Source organism: Mobula birostris, chromosome 21 (assembly GCF_030028105.1).
Source record: "Mobula birostris isolate sMobBir1 chromosome 21, sMobBir1.hap1, whole genome shotgun sequence".
Classification (NCBI taxonomy): Eukaryota; Metazoa; Chordata; class Chondrichthyes; order Myliobatiformes; family Myliobatidae; genus Mobula; species Mobula birostris.
Window position 1 is genome coordinate 29,121,845 of NC_092390.1, and position 13,591 is coordinate 29,135,435.

At 46.9% G+C, this 13,591-nt stretch overlaps 1 pseudogene; it reads right to left on the reverse strand.

Annotated features, from left to right (window-relative positions):
* Positions 1 to 448: 448 nt before the first annotated feature.
* On the reverse strand, positions 449 to 3,629 carry LOC140186005 (uncharacterized; annotated as a pseudogene).
* Between the last annotated feature and the right edge of the window lie 9,962 nt (positions 3,630 to 13,591).

The window sequence follows — 13,591 nt, forward strand, 5'->3', positions numbered from 1 at the left end:
GGACAGTACAACAGGACCTTTCAGCCCATCATGTTTGCATTGACCATGATGTCAATCTAACAAATCTCATATGATTCACTTGAATAGAAACAGAAAGCGCTACAAAATGCTTGTCACCTGATATTGTGGAGACTGGAGAGATGTAACGTGCTTGGTGTGAATGTGAGGTGCCTTCAGCTTACGAGGTTGCGAACAGAAAGGTCAAAACTGGGAGTATCCAAATTTTCAGAAACTCCACCAAGCAATCCTCATCTTTGATGTTAAATCCCAATGTTGAGGACTCCACATAATGAGAATGCTGTGTACACACACCTACTGATGCTTCTGGACGCATCTTCAGTGATGTTCCTGGAATCATCCGGTGTTTCGGGTCTTTCAACATCATACAACCTCCTCCAGGTGACCCAGATGGGGCTGATCAGACCTCAGCTTGTGTCCAGATGGCTAGCTACTTATGACTCCATGGCTCCCCTCTTTTGAGCCACAGCCATCTTGAGGCCCTCTCTGCCGCATCCGTGGTACTGCGGATGGCTCTCCCCTTCCTCTCTCCCTCGATGCCCAAAATGCTGAAGGCTCTAACTAAAGAACGGGCTACGAATCCCCTACAACCAACCTCCATTGGGAGACACCTCGCTCTCCATCCAGCCTGCTGACAGTTGCTGACCAGTCCTGCGTACTTGGAGAGCTTCCTTTCAAAGGCCTCCTCCAAGCTATCTTCCCATGGGACTGTCAGCTCCAGCAGTACCACCTGCTTAGTAGACTCAGACGCTAGTACAATGTCTGGTTGCAGGGTGGTGGCTGCGATATGGTTGGGGAATTTCAGCTGCCCTTCGAGGTCCACCAACAGCTGCCAGTCTCTTGCAGAGGTCAGAATGCCTGCAGATGTTCTTTTGGCAGGTATTGGCTGCTCCCCAGCTCTGACAAAGGCAATGGTCTGCTTGGAGGGTCGGGAACGCTTCGCCCACTCAACTCCTGCGTTGACAGCTTCAGCGATGGTCTTCAGGACCTGATCATGCCTCCACCTGTACCGTCCCTCACCAAGTGCCCTTGCACACAGCCGCTGAGGATATGCTCCAGGGTTCCTCGCTTGGAGCACAGTGGGCACGCAGATGACTCTGCCTTGCCCCACGTGTGCAGGTTTGATGGGCTTGGAAGCACATCGTACACTGCCTGGATGAGAAATTGGATGCGGTGTGGTTCGGCGCAAAGATCAGCCCAGGTCACTTTCCTCTCAACCGCATTCTCCCGTCTTGTCCAAGCTCCCTGTTGCTTCATTCCCACTGCCTTGCAGGCTCTCATCTCCTCCACTACCGCTCTCACCTCCTCCTGAACTAGACGACACCCTTCCTTCCCTCTGGTGTCCATTTGGGGAGTTGGAAAGGATCCTAGCCCAGCTCGGCCTTGTGTGACCACTCCCACCAGCCTCCTGTGACGCAGCCTCGCCTCTGCCTCCTGAACAGCTTCCTCTGCCCTCCACTTCCTGCCAGTACTTACTTGGATCCCTGCTCTAGCCACCTTCGGGTCACTTGAGTCCCTATACTGTAGCACTTCTCTGGCTCTAGTTACCTTGAATTCTTCCTCCAAGGATTTGAAGGGCAGTTGCAGTTTGTTGTGGTGTCCATAGAGTGCGATGCTGCTCAGGCTCTTTGGCAGCCCCAGCCATCTCCTGAGGTGGTTGCTAACCCTCCTCTCTAAGGTTTCAACTGTCAAGATCGGAACTGCATAGACGAGGAGGGGCCACAGGATTCTGGGAAGAATGCCATGCTGATACACCCAGGCTTTAAACTTCCCAGGTAGGCCAGACTTGTCCACAGATTTCAGCCAGCCATCCAACTCGATGCAGGTTGCCTGAATGGATGTTGTGTCCATTAAAGAGCTGTCAAAAACTTTGCCTAAGCTCTTGACTGGCTTTTCTGTGATGGTTGGGATGGCTGTGCCTGCGATGCTGAACCGGAACTTGTTCTCCACCTTCCCTTTCCTCAGCACCATCGATCTTGATTTGGCTGGTTTGAAACGCATCCGGGCCTACTCCACCAGCTTTTCGAGCCCTTGCAGAATCCACCGGCAGCCTGGGACTGATTCTGTGGTGACTGTGAGGTCATCCATGAGTGCCCTGATAGGTGGTTGCCGTTGAGCGGAATTCATTCTGGGCCCTCTGCACTCTGGTTCAGCAGACTTAGTGAGCATGTTCATGGCTAGGGAGAACAGTGTCACTGAGATAGTGCACCCTGTGATGATGCCGACCTCCACCTTGTGCCAGGTTGATGTAATTGCTCCTGAAGAGACCCTCATCCTGAAGTTGCTGTAATAATCAGCGATAAGGTCCCTGACTCTGCTGGGGACGTGATATTTTGTCAGTGTGAGCTGCACCAGCTTGTGCGGAATGGAGCCATATGCATTTGCCAGGTCGAGCCACAACACTGACAGGTTGCCCTTGTTCTCCCTGGCCTCCCTGATGAGCTGTGTCACCATACCGATGTGCTCCAGACAGCCCGGCATTCCTGAAATGCCACCCTTCTGGACTGATGTATCAATATAGGTGTTCTTGGCTAGGAAGGTGCACAGCCGGTTAGAAACGGCACTGAAGATCTTCGCCTCGACACACAGCAGGGAGATGATGCGAAACTGATCTATCTGGGTGGCATTTTCCTCCTTCGGGACCCACACCCCTTCAGCAACTCTCCACTGTGCTGGGATCTTCCCCCTTCTCCAGAAGACTCTCAGGATCTTCCACAGACGCAGCAGGAGTTTGGGGCAGTTCGTGTACACTTTGTACGAGGTGTTGCTTGGTCCTGGAGCCGAGCTCGCCCTTGCTTTGCAGATGACCTCTCTGACTTCCTTTAGTTACAGCTCTGACATGTTGAACTGCACATCCGGTTCAGGTGGTCTATTAGGATGTCGCACTCTCCCAACTCCTGCTCTCTTTCAGGATCATTATATATCTTCTTCAGATGTTGGTCTCTGTCTTCCTGCGAACAGGCCAGTTTCCCACTGCGCTTCTCCCCCAGCAACTCCTTGGTGAACTTGAAGGGGTTGGCGATAAAGGCAGCACGTTTTCGAGCCCTTTCACGACACCGCCTCCAATGCCACTCTGCCCGGTGGAGGACCCTGATCTTCTTTTGTAGTATGCACATCAGCTGGGCCAAGCCAACGCGCTCCTCCTCTCCTGCCTCCTTGTATTGGGACTTCAGCGCTTTCATCTCCTGCCTGATGTTGTGGATCCTCAATGCTCTTTGGTTCTTCGAGTAAGATGTTTTGGAGCCTTCCTTGTCCTCTTCTCCGAACCGTTCAGCTGCGATACTGACAATAATTGTTGTCATGGCTTGCAGCTTCCTATCCACCCCTCCCTTCGCCGTTGCCTCCAGAATTTGGTTAACATCATCATCAAACTGCTTCCACAGTGAAGTCATGTTAGCTGCAGGCCATTTGCTCTACCTCCTGTTAGACTTCATGTTCGAGGGATTAGTTTGCAACACTTGGAGGTTCCGGGCACTATGGGGTGACTCCGGGCCTGGTCCCTCCTTCGTCTCACCAGGTTGGACACCTGCGCGTGGTGCTGCTCCTGCTCCCGCCAAACACTTCATCCTCGCTTGGTGGATCTTCAAGCTGCGATCGTTCTTGCAGATTTTGCCACATGCACACTGCTTCCTCATCGTCGTTTGTTCATTGCCTGGGTCTGATGTCGTTGTGTCCATCCGACTGGGGTGCTCATCCTCCCCCCCTCTCGGGCACCCCTGGGGGTATCTTTTCCTTAGATTCTTTGTAGCTTTTGTGGGGATCCTCCTCTCAGAGGACACAGATTGGGTTGCCAGCCCGTTCTGCCCTGGTTGCCGTCTCTCCGGGCTGACACTGACTCTCCAGTCATCACCACTCTTGCTTAAAGTCATTAAAATGAGTACCAAGCAGAATTTGCAGCAAAATTCAAAATTTGCTTGATTCATTGAAAGCAAGGCTTCCATACAAGGGTGGTTTGAGTAAAGGTAAAGTAAATGTAGGTAACCCTTTCACGAAAGTATATTGAAATGAGTGCGTGCAGCTGTTAGGTCATGCAAAGGAACTCACATCTATGTGAGAAGGTTACTCAAATAGAAGGACGATTCTTCCATGTTTATGACATGATAAATCTCCTCATGGACAGAGCTGCAAAGTAACTCTTCCACAGTGGTTCTATGAAACTTGCCAGGCATGTTCCTTAACAATGCTTTATTATAATTACTACATACATCTCCTTTGAATTGATCTACAGTCAACATGTTGACCTATCACCAACTGACCCAGGTTAGGCAACTCACTATGCAGTTCTTAATTACTTCAAAGTGGGCACTTTATTGTCTCTACACAAATTCAAGATTGTTTAATGTCATTTCCTGTGCACAAGTGCAAAGGAGAATGAAATAATTGTTGCTCTGATCTAATACAACACAAAAAACACAGAAGATAAAGAACACAATAATACTATAAAAAACATAAATATAAATACGTAAGGTAACTTATATACATAGATTGATTTTATGTCCATAAAGTGACACTAGGCTAAGGTGACTGACGGGGAATAATGAAGTAGTGGTGGAGTAGGTGGGTGGAGGTGTTGATGAGCCTTACTGCTTGGGGAAAGTAACTGTTTTTGAGTCTGGTTGTCCTGGCATGGATAATCCTGATGGAAGTGGAACAAATAGTCCATGAATAGGGTGGGTGGGATCCTTCGTGATGTCACTGGCCCTTTTCCAGCACTCACCTGTTAATATGTCCCCGATGACAACTGGTCTGGTGCTGGTGGTGCATTGGGCAGTTTTGATTACCCTTTGTAGAGCCTTCCTGACCGCCGCAGTGCAAATACCGTACCAAACAGTGATGCTGCTTGTTAAGAAGCTCTCCACTGCACATCTGTAGAAGGGCATGAGTATTGATGTGCAAAATCCAACTCTCTTCAGCCTACTCAGAAAGTAAGGGCTTTGGTGAGCTTCTCAGATTGTGTAGAATGTGTTCTGGGACTATGAGAAGTTGTGCAAGATGTGCACTCCCAGGAGTTTAAAACTGCTCACCGTTTCCACTGCTGTGCTGCCGATGTGAGGGGGGGTGTGAGTGGTGCGAGCTCTCCTGAAGTCAATCCCATCTGCTTTGTTGACATTAGGAAGAGATTATTTGGCTGGCACCAGGCCCCGAGCTCTTTCACCTTCTCTCTGTAGACTGCCTTGTCATTGTTGGTGATAATTGCCACCTGTTAGGAAATGTAGAGGAGGCTTGACTCAAAAGCAGAGCAGCGGAGACAATTTAACAATAAATGATACTTAACTTATAAACTGCAAAATGGATGGCTGGTGGCGCAATGGCATCAGTGCTGGACTTCGGAGCGAAGGCTCCCGAGTTCAAATCCAGTCACCCCCTCCCGGACGTGCTTTCCATCCTTGCCGGGTTGAGCATCGAGCTAGCCACTCGGCCTCATAAAAAAAAACAAGGGTCGAGTCAGGAACGTTCATACAGTGACCCGGTTAATCCGAAAGGAGACCAATCCTGACATTATGCACTAGACAAGAATGGCTGACTGTCTGGTGTGACAAGCTATGAAATGATGAAACTGCAAAATATCAAGCAATGAGGTGCCACAAAATAAGACAGAGCAGATAATTAACATGACAAAGCAACAAGGTTAGGAGAAACTAGTTGAGGCTCACTGGTTCGTATGAGTGAACAAGGATCGTGGATGTGATCTGGGTTTGAATAGACCGCAGGTGATGATTTGGAAATGAGTGGCAGGTGACTCCTGTTAGTTAGATGGAATTGGGAGGTGCTTGTTAATGTAGGCCTGACAGGACCCCTCTCCTACACCAGCACCCAATGGCCCAGGGCAACCTGGATGGGTATGGTGGAACTCTTTGAGCAATGGACACAAGATAAAAGTGGATGTCATCCAAGACTTCCCCTCCAGGTTGTAATCTTCCCAGTTGACCTGATACTGCACACCCCGTTCTCGACGATGTGAATCCATCAACCAGCAAAGCGTGTACACTAGACCACCTTCCACCATCCTTGGTTCCAGAGGTACAGGCTCAGCTGGGTTGAGTGGTCCGTGGACAATGGACTTAAGGCAGGGCACATGGAAGGTAGGACAGTAGCAGCTGGAAACGCTAGGTTGATATGATGGTTAATCTAAAGGGGATCAACTAACCAGAGCAAGAGCTTGTGGGAATCAGTGCACAGGGGTAGATTTCAATGGACAGCCAGACATAGTCTCCAGTCCAGCGTAGTCTGACTGGGCAGCAATGGCAGTTAGCCTGGTGGCAGTGGGCATGGCTGACAGCTAGGATGGCCCTCCATGCTCTCTTCTAAGCATTTGGCAATGGCGAACTAGGGCCCTGACAGATGGGGCATCTACTGTTGACTCCTCTGAGGGGAACAACAGGGTTTGGTAGCCATGGGCACTTCAAAGGGTGGTATACCCATGGAAGAGGGGGTGTGTAGATGTGAGACACTTCGGCCCAGAGCAGATACTACTTCCATGCAGAAACATCTCCACTTGCTAAATGGCTCTTTCTGACCGTGGATTGGTCTGTGGACGACAGCCAGAAGACGAACTCACAGAGGTTCGGAGGAGAGAGCAGAAGGCTTACCAAAAGCTGGAGATGAATTGTAGGTCCTGGTCTGGCGCATGTTCGGGTAGAGCAATGAAGTGGGCCACCTTGGAGAACCGGTCCTCGGCTGTCATGATTACCATGGCCCCTTTCGAAGGTCCACCTCCACCACAAAGGGTCTAGAGGGGTTCGAAAGGTGGAGAGCAGGAGTGGTGGTGAAGGATCCCTTGCTCCTCATCAGACCAGGCTATCTGTGAGGTAGGTGATTTGGTGAAGGAGGTGAGAAGAGCAGCGATTCGACTGTAGTTCCTAATGAAATGGTGGTGGCAGTTAGAGAAAACCAAGAAGTGCTATAGCTATTTGAGGAAGCATAGCTGGGGCAATTCAATGATGGTGAGCACTCGTTCTGGATACATGGTTATGCCTTGGGGTGAAGGGACATAACTCAGGAGGGAAATAACTGGGGTGTGGAATTGGCATTTCTCTAACTTGCAGTGGAGTTGATTTTCAAGGAGATGCTGAAGGTCTGAACAGACATGAAAAACGTGGTCTTGGAAGTCCTTGGAGAAGATAAGAATGTCGTTGAGGTAGATGAACACATCCATGTGTAGCATATCTCACAGTATCTCATTGATTAAGGCTTGGAAAACGGTGGACAATTGGAAAGTCCAAAAAGCATCAGCAGGTATTTGTAGTGGCCAGTGGTGTTATGTATGCTGTATTCCACTCAAACCCTTGGAGGATGTGGATCAAGCTGGACACGCTCCATAGATCTAGTTTTGAGAAGATCTGGGCTCCAGGGAGTGCTTCAAATGTTCCATCCATCAAGGGCAGAGTGTAGAGATTCTTAATGGTGATTTTGCTGAGTCCACAAAAGTCGATGCAGGGACAAATACCCCCAACTTTCTTCTTGACAATGAGGAATCCTGCACTGGCCAGTGAATGGGACAGCTGAATGAAACTGTGCTATAGCGCTTTGGCAATATTGTCATTCATGGCTTGGGTCTCAGGACAGGAGAAGGAGAACAGACAACCTCAGCGAGAAGGTCAATTGCACAGCTGTGTAGTCTTTGAGGCAGCAGGGTAGTGGCTTCCCTTTTACTGCAGGGATGGCTAAGTTGTCGTATTCCTGTGAGAGTTTGATGAGGTTGAGAGATTCCTCTATCTCCACAGATTCACTAGATGAAGTCAGTTGAGGTTGCAGGCAGGTGGGTCCCCAACTCAGCAGTGAGCTTGATGACCAGGTGAAGTGAGGAGCTCTGCCTAACTAATGGAGGCATTTGTGATGAGGGTCATACAGCTTGAAACTGTCTGGGAATGGACTGGGGTTCTGACTGATGATCTTTTGGGTCACTCTATAAGATACTGGTCAATTCAGAGGACCAGAGTGAAGAGGCTTTTGAGGCTGATGGGCATCTACTGGGTGGACAGCTCGTCCTTCAAGCACTTGGAGAGGATGTGATAGTATTGGGCCAGGAAACCTTCTGCATTCCAGCTACATCCTGCAATAAATGTCCTGCATTCATGGTGTCATCCAGCACTGACTGGGAGCCTTGATGTAGGCGAAGTATCCAATTTGCTGCATCCCATCCACTTCCCGGATAGTCGGAAACCCAGCATATCTCAGCAGCAAAATCTTCATCTTTATTGTAAATGGTGGTTTTATTGTCCCAGTAAATGACATCCCAGGTCAGAGCTTGCCCAGTCAGGAGAAAAATGACAAAGGCAATTTTGGCTCATTTCATAACATACAGAGATGGCTGGAACTTGAAGTGCAAGATACATTGGGACAGAACATAGGAGGATCATGTTGTGGATGCGTCAAAGCATTCAGGCACTGGAATTTGGGGCTCAGAGGGACGGGACTGCTGTATCAAGATGAAGAGGTGGTTGAGAGTGGTGAGCAGATGGTCAATGGTTTCCTGCTGCTTTGGGATTGTGTGCTGCTGTCGATAAACAAATTCCTTTAGGTGAGAGTTTTCTGCTGGGTCAGTCGGTGGTTCACTCATCCCGTTAAAAATGCTTGATCCAAAAGCAAAACAGCAGAGGAGATTTAGCAGTAAACAATATTTTACTAATAAACTGCAAAATAACAAGCCATGAGGGGGCACAAAACAAGAGACAGCAGATACGTAACACGACAAGGCAACAAGGTAACTGAAGGCTTGGGGCAACTGGTTGAGGCTGGCTGGTTCATATGAGTGAAAAAGGATCGAGGATGAGAGCTGGGTTTAAATAGGCTGCAGGTGATGGCTTAGAAACTAGTGGCAGGTGACTCCTTTAGCTGGGTGGAGACTGGAAGTGCCTGCCTGTGCAGGCCTAACACCAGCACTGTCATGTCATCGGCAAACCTGACAATGTGATTGCTCCGGAGTTTAGTTGTGTAGTCATGTGCGAGCAGAGTGTACAGCATTGGGCTTAGCACACAGCCATGGTGGGGTTCCCATGTTGAGGATGATGGGGAAGGAGGAGTAGTTGTGCTTCCTGACTATCTGAGGTCTGTTCATTAGGAAATCCAACACACAGTTGAACAGTGGTGTATTTAGACCGAGCAGTAGAAGTTTGTTCACCGATGTCTGTGGGACAATACAGAACTGAACTCCAGTAAGCAGTATTCTGACATAAGGGCCCTTGTTTTCCAGGTGTGTCAGGGTCAAGTGCATGGCTGATGCTATGGCCTCAGTTCTGTCAGTAAGCTCAATATTGGGTGCCAATGTGGCAGGAATGGAGTTTTTGATGTGTCATTATCAGCCGTTCAAAGCACTTCATGATGATTGGCATCAGTGCCAACAAATTAAGTCATAATTTCTATTGTTCCCTCTGTACCTATATTCACTCAGACCGCTTCTCCAATCTATAACACTGAAATAAGGAATCTCATTATGCTCAATCACCAGGAAGGCATTTTGGATGCGGTCTAGACGCATGAATATGCCAGAAGAAGGTGGTGCCAGTGAACAATGCTACCATGGATGGTGTTCTCCAAGTGTTCCCCGAAACTGTTTCTTTCACTTTTTTTACGCCTTCTTTTTCTTTTAGATGTGGTTCTCGTACAGTTGGAGTCTGTGACCTACAGTTTGATGGTATGTTCTAGGGCCGATTGAGTGATCTGGCGCCTTGCTGTCTCCAAGAAGGTTCCGGGAGGTGAGCCGCCTCAAGGCCAAGAAGCTTAGAGATGGGCTGCGAGCCCATGATTGTTTCTATTTCTCGCCAATTATAGCGTCAAGGAAGATTGAAAACGTCGAGGTGAGTGCAGAGGATGAGCGGCGTTTACCAGCATCTCACTCACTGCTGCTGGAGGAAGGTGTCTGTGTGTGACAGTCTCTGTCTCCCTCTCACTAGCTGCTCCCAAGGGAAGGCCCTGCATTCACAATCAGAATCAGGTTTATTATCACCAGCATATGATGTGAAATTTCTTAACTTAGCAGCAGCAGTTCAATGCAATACATAATCTAGCAGAGAGAGAAAAAAATAATAATAATAAATAAAATAAAACAAATAAACAAGTAAATCGATTATGTATATTGAACAGATTATTAAAAAATGTGCAAAAACAGAAATACCGTATATTAAACTTCAGGAAAGGTAAGACGAAGGAACACATACCAATCCTCATAGAGGGATCAGAAGAGGAGAGAGTGAGCAGCTTCAAGTTCCTGGGTGTCAAGATCTCTGAGGATCTAACCTGGTCCCAACACATTGATGTAGTCATAAAGAAGGCAAGACAGCGGCTGTACTTTATTAGGAGTTTGAAGCAATTTGGCATGTCAACAAATACACTCAAAAACTTCTATAGATGTACTGTGGACAGCATTCTGACAGGCTGCATCACTGTCTGGTATGGAGGGGCTACTGCACAGGACCGAAAGAAGCTGCAGAAGGTTGTAAATCTAGTCCGCTCCATGTCGGGTACCAGCCTACAAAGTACCCAGGACATCTTTAGGGAGCGGTGTCTTAGAAAGGCAATGTCCATTATTAAAGACCTCCAGCACCCAGGACATGCCCTTTTCTCACTGTTACTATCAGGTAGGAGATACAGAAGCCTGAAGGCACACACTCAGCATTTCAGGAACAGCTTCTTCCCCTCTGCTATCCGATTCCTGAATGGACCTCTCTCTGTCTCTCAATGCTTTCATAGGATGGTACTGAAGTTCTGGGTCTGAGATCTGTGGATTGGACTGCTGTTCCTGGTCGATCCTTTTTCTGTTGCTATTTTGCTATTTTGGGCAACTTTGAATCGGGGCCACCTGCGGGTAATGAAAACTGAGCTGAAGTGAATATGAATTCTTTTGATTTTCTGTTTTCACTCAGTTTCTTGCTGCCATTTGCACAATTTGTTTTTTGCTTATGGAGGTTTGATATTCTTTCTCTGAATGGGTACCATGGCTTTCTTTGTTTTGTGCCTGTCTGTGGGGAAGACAAATTTCAGGGTTGTATATTGCATACATACTTTGATCATAAATGTACTTCACATCCTTTGAATAATTTCTCATTTGTCACCTAATTCCCACCCCTCAACATCAGGGGATTAAGCGGGAGATGCACAAGAAGATGTGATGAATGGGGGAGTGGGAAGGAAATGGAGAGACAGGAGAAGGATGGGATATGATGATGACAATGATGACAATCAGTGTGAATCAAAAAGTCACAATACAATACCCCACAATACATAAGAGACTGCATCAGAAGGGGATGAGCTGGAAAGGTTAGAAAAATATACTTCTTGGGGAGATACACCAGACACAAGGAAGACACATTTTAGCAACATGTAAGAGTTTTCTGTTGTGTAGTGCGTATTTATTGGTGCTAACTTAAAAGGACTATGATTGGGATACACAAAAAAGAAACTGTCCTTGTTAGGTAGTTGGCAGGCCTGCCTGACTGAGTATAGGGGATGGCAGGCAACATGGAGAAATCCTTCTCTAAGATCTTACAAGTGGTTGGGGGAGGTAGAAGATTGTGATGTGTATGCCTTTGCAAAGGCTGGAGGACAATCTTGTCAGGTAGCACCCACTGGTTCTGGAGGTACAGACAGTGACACACAAAGTCTTCCTGTTTTTACACAGTCCCATCCTAATCCAGTTGTGAGGCTTTGACATCGATGATTTACCAGACTCTGGCAACTTGCTCTCATCCCTCAACCACACTTGACTGACTTGTGCACACGGAGAAGAGCCTGGCCCCTGTCATCCACATTGATCTGAAGTATGAACAAATAAGTGCCATTTCTACACAGAAATTAGCTAGCTGTATTCAAATATTGATTCAATAGAAACTTCGTGCACTTCTGAATCCTATTATTTGCATATTTATTTTTGGTGTTAATAACCAATTAAATCAACACATTAAAGGGCAATAATTTTTGGGAATTAGTAAAATAACTGTCCAATAGAAAGTGTTGTCCTAGAATCCTTCTTTAGCATCTTTATCTTGTCTTGGTATGCTCGGTCACCTTGGTTGCCTGGCTTGAACAGAAAGGATGTACAAGAGTTACAAATGTACATGGCTTTCAAGGGCCATGTTCAGCCTGGGTGACTGCATCATGTCTGCACACTATCTTTGTCAGTTTATCATCTTGACTGTTGCCTTAGTGAACTTCAACACATAGAAAGGCTATACAAAGCATCTGCACTCTGTTCTGTTAGCACACCATTTTAACCTTTGCTTTGCTGTAATTTCCACAGGTTGGTCCCTGCCAAACAGGAGCAGCCAGCAGCTCTTCAAAACAGCAATATTTTATCAAGGAGCAGCCTGAGCAGAGAAATGCAGCTCATAATCAGATGACTGCCTTCGTGAAGGTTGAACTAATGGCAGAGTGGCCTGGATGCTGACAGATGCCTTCAGCATTGTCTGCTCAGTCCTTTGAATCAAAGGTTCATGAGTCTGATGTCTCCCTTCACAAGGACACTATTTCAAACCCATTCATAGTCTCTCAGGACAAAGACTCTCTCAAGACCCACAGCTGGCCATTCCATAGTGGGTCAGCAGTCTTAATCCAAGCAGCTAGAGTAGATATAGCCTCCTAGCCCCCAGGCCTCTACTATGCAGTAGACATTACAGTCTAGTGCTAAAACACTGAACTTAATGTACTAGTTAGTCAAACAGGGAAGGTGCCAAGGTACTTAACTTAGTAGAAAAGATATATATATATATATATATATATATATTGCTTATATATTTCACTTATATATTTTGCGATTTTTCTTTATAATCAGTGATTCTCTGGACAACAGTCATGTTCAAATGTATTCTTGTTTGGGGAGCATTGCATTCTTCTTTGTGCTGAGATAAGCCTCACGGATGTGACAGCTGCTAGCATTGCTGATATCCTGAAATGCTTTAATTTAAAAAGCTACTAATGTCTTGCACTTTATGCCGTTATTCTCAAAAAAATGATGAGCTATTACACAGTGAGGGATTCAGAATAATTTTTGCAGCACATCATATGACTGAACTAATTTGAGTGATTTCATAGGTGTATGTCATTCAGTGATTGATTAGGGCCTCCAACATGATGTTTCTTCTTCCAGATGTGTTCTGCTCTTACAATACTTGTGTTGACAGCAAAACTAGGTCCATGCTATTTTGGGCTATCAGCATTAACTGCTGCATCACTGAGCACCTGCGCTCACTAGGTAGCTGCAGAGGACACTAAACAAAATCCTCTGTTAGGCTTAATCCATTCTGCAAACTTTGGAAAGTGTCTGTGTAGCTTGCAGTCAGACCTGAGGCTGCCCAGTCAGGTGTCCCACTGTCAGAAGTGTGTTGCTTTAAATAACAAGGAAAACCAGAGTGTAGCACACTCTGCTCCTTGTTCTACTGACACTATAGCATTGTTGAGTGCAGATTTGAGAAAGTTTATATTGGTGCAGACAAAACCATGCAGTGCTCAGCGAGCAGCATCATTCTGTCCCTGCCTGACTTTGAGAAGATATCAGGTGCTCTTGCAGATCATGCCTGAATTTCATCTGGTTTCACAACTAATGCATTTCCACTTGATAATAACATCTGCTACAGGTAAG